Below are 7413 nucleotides of genomic sequence, written 5' to 3'. Positions count from 1 at the left end.
TTCTATTTCATCTGGGCATAAGTATGGGTGCCATAGATACTTAGCAGCAAAGTGTCCCTTGGCATACAAGGTCAAAAAATTCAAAATTAAATTTTGTGGTGAAGTAGTACATAACTACCCCTCCCATTATTAGTTTTTTACGTAACTGAATTTTTTAGATCTCCATAATTCAATTTCCTGTCCTTGTCAACATGAAAAATTTATTTTATATAGATTTTTATTATTTATTTATTTATTTTGTATTTTATTATGTATTATTTATTTATGTATTATTTATTTATTATGTATTTTTTATTATGTATTATTATTTATTATGTATTTTATATAGATTTTAAATTATATGTTATAGATTTAACTCATATTTTAACATATATGGTTTATATTTAATGTATATAATTTTCATTTAAAGTATATAGTTAATATTTAATGCATATGATATGTATTAGGTATACAACATGTAAATATTAACATATATAAATCACATTCAATGTATATACTTTCTATTTGGGGCCACCTGCTGGATTAGATCAGAACAGGCAGTGTACTTATCTGAAGTCCATTTGATCTGTGACAGACAGGTCCATGTCTTAGGACTCTTGATTTCTTGAAGCTTATGTGAACTTCAGTTTACAAAAGAATGTGCATTAATATGAGAAAAAGTAGTTGACAGGTGTTTGTTAGACAACAGAAGAAGACACATGCCTTTGAGATCTAGTGAAAGATATAGGTTTAGGTTAAAAGGCACAATTTCTTCAATCCGGAGGGCTCAGTACACAGATTGAACAGAGGTGTTTTTAGCATGATGAGAAGCACATTTAAGTCTATATTCAGAAGACAACCAAAGGGACATTAACATCTTAAGCTTGTGACTGAATTATCAATTGTCAATGTCCCATTAAGGTATCAGAACTCCATTGATCAATGTTAAAAATTTGAACTTTGAAATAAGATTAGCATGTTGGAGGACTATGAAACATGTCCCAGTTTCAATTATTTCTTACATCTCTATAACTTGCATTTATATTCTTAAAACATCTTCTTAGACAGTGCCAGCATGTATAAACTGCACTTACCAACCTTAAACATCCTTCATCTGTAGCATTTCTTATTTCTAAATCATCATCATCCAAGTTCGTTTACATTCTCTAGCCTTTATCACTTGCATTTATCAATCTCCAATACTTTTTCTTAGACCCTAACCTGCTGGGTTGGATCATAACTCACCTATGTCTGCAGTGGTCCTCTGTGTTGTGCAGCCACCGGAGAAGGGAGGGGCGAGAGTGAGCTCTGGTCACCAGCTGCTGAGGAAGTGGCATCCTGCTCAGTCCTGGCTCCTCCAGGTGCAAGTGTCATTCTCCTCGCAGCATCCCTGCAGAGGGCATGCCCCCCCCAGCCTACCGCAGAGCCCTCCCCCCCCAGCCCCCTAATCAGCCAGGTGCACTTCCACCTTGGCTTAGTTTCATTTTTTTCTCTTCTTAGTTTAAGTGTCTAGGGTTGCTTCCCTAAAACTCACTTCTTACAGGCACTTTACCTAGTCCATGTACATCATAATGATTTTGAAGTCTTTCCCCAACCTTCTTCCAGGTTGCTGAATTTATTGTAGCTTCCTCAGGAAACCAAGGACAAGCCTTCTCTAGAAAAATCTAAAAAACTATGTAATCGCTGTTGCCCTACTCAAGCAGTAGTACAAAAATCACATGGCCACTTTCATTTTCTATTTTTTTCTTTTCTCTTTTTCTCTATTTTTACTTTTGTGTTTCTGAGATCCCTCACATTTCCTGAGCTGCCTTACATTTTCCCAAACTCCCTTATCTACATTTTCCTATGTCTTTTCCCCCTGAAAGTTACTCACTCTGCCAACATTTTCACTTTTCCTGAGTGTTCCACTTCCAGCAGCGTCCTTCACTGGGTCCCACCCTTGTGGTAGAGCTTTCACATCAGGGGCCACTTCCCCCTTTTTTTATCCATACAAACTTGAGACAGGAGTTTCTAAGACAAAACATAACAAAGCCATGCAAGGATAGAAACTAGATAGTGGGATAGAGAAATCAGCATTTGAAATAATACCAGGGTAAATACACAGCATACAAAACTCAAAGTTCAAGCAGGTAAAGTGTCTGCAGAGGGCTCTCACTTGACTTGCAAATGGCTGCCAGCTTGTCTTGCCCTGCCTTCTCATGATAGAGAGAAAAATTTGGGAAAAAAAGTCCCACTCACTAACAGTGGCTTATCAGTGTAAGTTAATGCTGTAGATATAGAAATAATGTACTTAGTTTATGATGACTTGAGTTTGATCTCTAGAATTCACATGGTAGAAAGTGAGAACAGAGAGGCAAATTGTCTTCTGACATCTACATGCACTCAATACTCTCTCTCTCTCTCTCTCTCTCTCTCTGTGTGTGTGTGTGTGTGTGTGTGTGTGTGTGTGTGTGAGAGAGAGAGAGAGAGAGAGAGAGAGAGAGAGAGGAAGAGAGGGAAGGATAGAGGGAGGAGAAGGAAAAGGAAATTAGGCAAATATAAAATAACAATATATTAGAAATATTAAAACTCTAGCAACTCTGCAAATAAAGATTCAGTGACTAAATTCACCAATCTAGAAAATACAGTATTGAAGTGGAATCTTCATTTAGTAGTAGCTGTCATTATCACAAATCATCACAAATGATAGTGTTGAGTGACAGGCCAAACAGTATTGAGTGAACTTGAACATATGCTAGTTTTATGGATTCTATACAATCTAAGAAAGCCATTGTAAGAAGTTTTACAAACAGGAAATAATAAGCACAAGCTAGTAATGGAGAAAAGTCAATTGACATAAAATATCCAATTAAGACCAAGGTGTTAGGAATGATTGATAAGACAGTAACAAAGAGCAACAATCAGGAAGGAGTAAGGGGTATTGGATACTGTTCCAACTAGTGCCAATGATTACCTTATATGGCAATCCTTAAAATCACCAATGAAAAGACAGATAGCCAAAGTTGAACACCAGCTCCCACCTACATGTTGTCTAGGAGATCCCAGTCTAAATATAAAGCCTGCCTATGGTAATTCCATTCTGGGAGGGCAGTGCTCTTGCTTGTTAAAGTGGACACAATACCCTCTTTGATGACTTAGTTATGTCCTCCCTTATGAGGCAGTGATTGTGGAAGGTGACCTTTCTTTTCCTTTTCTTTTTCCTTTCTGAGACAGGGTTTCTCTGTGTGGTCCTTGCTGTCCTGGAACTTACTTGGTAGACCAGCTTGGTCTTGAACTCAGAGTTCCACCTTCCTCTGCCTCTCAAGTACAGGAATTAAAAGGCGTGAGTCACCACCGCCTGAACATTTTTTTTAATTCCATTGGTCATTAGTACAATAGGAAGTAGACATGCTAGCCATGAATAAATGTGCTGCATTAACCCATTTAGAAAAAAAAGTGACTGTTTAAAAACATGTTGTTCTATGAGGAGGTGCTTTCTCACCAGACAATCCCCCTTTAATTGTTAAAACTCTATCAAATCATTTTATTACAGGGTTAATATCTGAATTATATTCTAAGATGTAAAATAAAGTATGGTCCTTATGTATCTACATATTTAATATAAGTGGTTTAACGGGGCTCACAGTTCCAGAGGATTAGAGTCTATGAACATCATGGCAGAGAGTGTGGCAAAGGCATGACACTGGAGTACAAGCTGAGAGCTCCCACCTGATCCACAAGCACCAGGCAGAGTGAGCGAGCTATGGAATGGCACGGGACTTTTGAAACTTCAAAGCCTGCTTCCCAGCCACACACTACCTCCAAAAATGACAGAACTCCTAATCCTCCCCAGTTACACCACCTGGGAAATAATACTCAAACATATGAAGTGATGGAGGCCATTCTCATTCAGACCATCACATTTCATCCCTGTCCCCCTATAGGCATGTGACCATATCTTAATGCAAAATGTATTTACACCAACTTCTAAAGTTCCCATATTCATCCCGTGTCAACAGTGAAGTCCAAAGTCTGTTCTGAGACTCAAGACATTATCTTAACTATAACCCCATATAAAATCAAAGAGCAACTTCCAGCACACAATGGTACAGAATATAGATTACTATTTAAAAGGGAGGAAAAGGCATATAGTGAGGAAACACTGGGCCAAATCAAGGCTGAAAACCAGCATTTCAAATCCTGTAACTCCATGCCTGAGGTGAAAGGGCTTGGATGGCTCCGTGCTCCCAGGTTTGATGATTGCAACACATGACTCCCTCGTGCAGACTCCACTCCCCGTGGGCAGTGCTCTTTGGCAGATTATCTCTCAGCTCTGGCATCTCCAACTTCTTAGGTTCTCCAACCCAGTCCAAGCCCCATGGTCATGGTTTCACAAAATGGTCCCTCAGGGTCTCAATGCAAGGACTCCCCTGCCACATGGTAGGACTCAGTGGCTATCCTTAAAAATGGAAGTTTCTACCACCTCTTTATTTCTGTACGTTTCATGACTCTAAAGAGATAACCAAGTTGCCAGTTCTGTCAACTTCTCTTCTCTACTTGGTAGGAACCTGGTCCCCTTCAATCACATTGCAAAAGCTTTGATTTGTTCTTGCTTCCTAGGAACAGATAATTCCTTAGACCTTTTCATTTCACAAGTTGCAGGATCAACTGGATGAAAACCGACCCTGAACACAGCACTATTTCATTTCTCCTCATTTCTTTCAGCAAAGGCTTTAACACTCAATTTCCTGGTGCAGCTGCAGACCACCCCAGCGAGATCAGGTAAGAGCCCCACCTGTCCTCAGAACCTTCTTATGCCTTTGGTTCAGATCCCACAGACCTACCCCACAGACATCCCTTACCTCTCTGCCATCCCCGCATCACCGCACCCCTACCACCACCTTAGGCAAATACTTGCTACTCTGGTGCAGAGCACATCAGTCAGAAGAGGTAAGAGCCCTTGGAATACTCCCACACCCATGGTTCAGAGGTGAAAGGTCTAAGCTACTAACCCAACCCCCACCTACTGCCTGCCCACCCCTGCTGTCATGCTTCTACAGGTAGACATTTGCTTATCAGGTACAGGCCACACCATTCAGAGGAACAGAGATCACCTGCTGGTCCAAAGCCCATGCTAGCTATTAGAAGTGCTGCCCCCCCCAATACTGGTTGAAACTCCTTGCTAGATTAGAGGTCACACTGGCTGCCAGAGATACAGACCACAGAGACCAGAAGATCAAAGGAGACACAGAAAGTAAGGAACAAAACACCTATCAGAAAATCAAACACAGAAATTGGCACCTAGACCTATATCCATCCTAAACCCAGATGCCTATACGCCAGGGCACTATGACACCACCAGAGCCCACTATCCTAATACAGCAACCCTGGAATAGTCCCAGAGAGTTGAAACACACAAACTTAAAGCCAACTTTAAAGAGATGGTAGCAGTCCTTAAAGAGGAAATGAATAAATCTCTTAAAGAAATTCAAGAAAACACAAAGAAGCCATGGGGAGAAATGAACAGATGCCTTAGAGATAGCCAAGGGAAAAAAACCAAACAGATGAAGGAAATGAGTAAAACCCTGAAAATTCAAATATGAGCAATAAAGAGAACACAAACTGAGGGAATCCTAAAGATGGGAAACCTAGATGTGTGAACAAGAACTAAAGCTGCAAGCACCACCAACAGAATACAAGGGAGGAGGGAGAGTCTTAGTGTAGAGGATACGATAGAAGAAATGGATACATTGGTCAAAGAAAGTGTTAAATCTAAAAAGTTCCAGGACACAAAGCATTCAGGAAATCTGAGGCATTATGAAAAGACCAAAACTATTAATAGTAGGGATAGAAGTAGGCTCCAGCTCAAAGGGCCAGAAAATGTTTTCAAAGAAAAAAATCATAGGGGAAAAATTTCCTAATCTAAAGGAGATGCCTACAAAAGTACAAATTTACAGAACACCAAATATATTGGACCAGAATATATATATATATATATATATATATATATATATATATATATATATATATATCAAAGCAAAGAAAGAATGTTAAAATCTGCAAGAAAGAAAAGGCCAAGTAACATATAAAGGCAGACCTATTAGAATAACATCTGAATTCTCAACATGGACTAAAAGCCAGAAAGGCCTGGACAGGTGTCTTGTAGACGCTAAGGGACCACAGAATCGATATCATGGATAAACTGAGTATAGATAGGGTTGGGTGTTGGAAGAGTACTGGGAGACACAACAGAATTGGGCCATTTAGGGGTTGAGGAATCTAGTGCAGTGGAAACTCCCAGAAATCTAAAAGGATGACTCTAGCTAAGACTCCTAGTAATGGGGGATACAGAATGTGATCCAGCCATCTCCTATAACCAGGCAAGTCTTTGGTAGAGGGACTGGGACACCAACTAGCCACAAAACCTTTGATATACAATTCATCCTGCCTATAAAATGTGCTGGGGTGAAGATGGTGTAGAAATTCTGGGAGTGGCCAACCAATGACATTGCCTGGAAGCTCACAAATCAGGGTGGATAGGCCAGAGACCTGGAATAGAACAACAATAAAAAAGAGAATAAAATTATTTCTAATGATATTCTGTGCCCAGAAGTTAACTGATACCATCTCTCAGTTCCCTGCACCCAAATCCTGTGGGGAAGAGAGTGGACCACCCAGGAGTGCAGATATCCCGAGGCCACAGGACAGACTGCCAACTCTGCACACCTCGGCCCACATTCTTGGTCTGAGGGGAAACTGCACAGTGCCTCTGGACAGAGGGATATAGGAACAGACAGCTGCTGGTACCCGAGGTTCTGGTCTGCGCCCAGGACCAAACTTATCCAAATAGCTCCCTGCACCCAAATCCCATGGGGGAGAGAGAGCTAGAACCTCAGAAGTGTGGATACTCCTGAGAAGTCAGAGGAGAATACCCTTTGTCCACAGTCCAGACCCAAGAGGGAATCGTATAGTGCCAACTGTGCCTGCTGGGTGCAAAGACCTACACAAGCAATCAGGGACAGGACCCTTTGATTCCTGCCCACGCCTAGAACTGGAAGACAGTCTCCAGGAGCACCACCACAGCTGAGAGCAGAGCACCTGTTCTCAGGAAAGAAAACAGGAAAACAGTTCTACAGGAGTGCTGACACAGAGGCCTGTAGCAGGGCCAAGTCACTCCCAGAAACAGCAAGACAAGCAAACACTAGAGACAATCCAATGGCTAGAGGCAAGAGCTTGAACCTAATCAACAGAAACCAAGACGACTTGGCATCATTAGAGCCCAGTTCTCCCACCAAAGAAAATACTGGATAACTAAACACACCAGAAAAGCAAGACTTAGATTTGAAATCACATATTTTGATACTGATGGAGTACTTTAAGAACGACATAAAGAACTCCCTTAGAGAAATGCAGGAAAGCACAAGTAAGCAAGTAGAAGCCTATAGAAAGGAAACA

At 40.8% G+C, this 7413-nt stretch overlaps 1 long non-coding RNA gene across 3 annotated transcripts in view; it reads right to left on the bottom strand.

Moving 5' to 3' along the window:
* LOC102551924 (uncharacterized) overlaps positions 1 to 7413 on the bottom strand; it is a 30869-nt gene that overhangs the window by 15482 nt on the left and 7974 nt on the right. For 2 of the 3 annotated variants that reach the window (XR_005493983.2, XR_010058152.1), the window contains exons 3-4: positions 1853 to 1989; positions 1225 to 1298 (exon numbers count right to left, since the gene is read on the bottom strand). This is a non-coding gene — a long non-coding RNA (uncharacterized LOC102551924). Of the gene's footprint in view, positions 1 to 1224; positions 1302 to 1852; positions 1990 to 7413 lie in introns of all 3 variants that reach the window. The other variant, XR_005493984.2, reaches the window with a different exon arrangement.

This window comes from Rattus norvegicus, chromosome 15 (assembly GCF_036323735.1).
Source record: "Rattus norvegicus strain BN/NHsdMcwi chromosome 15, GRCr8, whole genome shotgun sequence".
Taxonomy (NCBI): Eukaryota; Metazoa; Chordata; class Mammalia; order Rodentia; family Muridae; genus Rattus; species Rattus norvegicus.
Note: the sequence above shows the minus strand (reverse complement) of the source record. Positions and strands in the feature narration are given on the sequence as shown.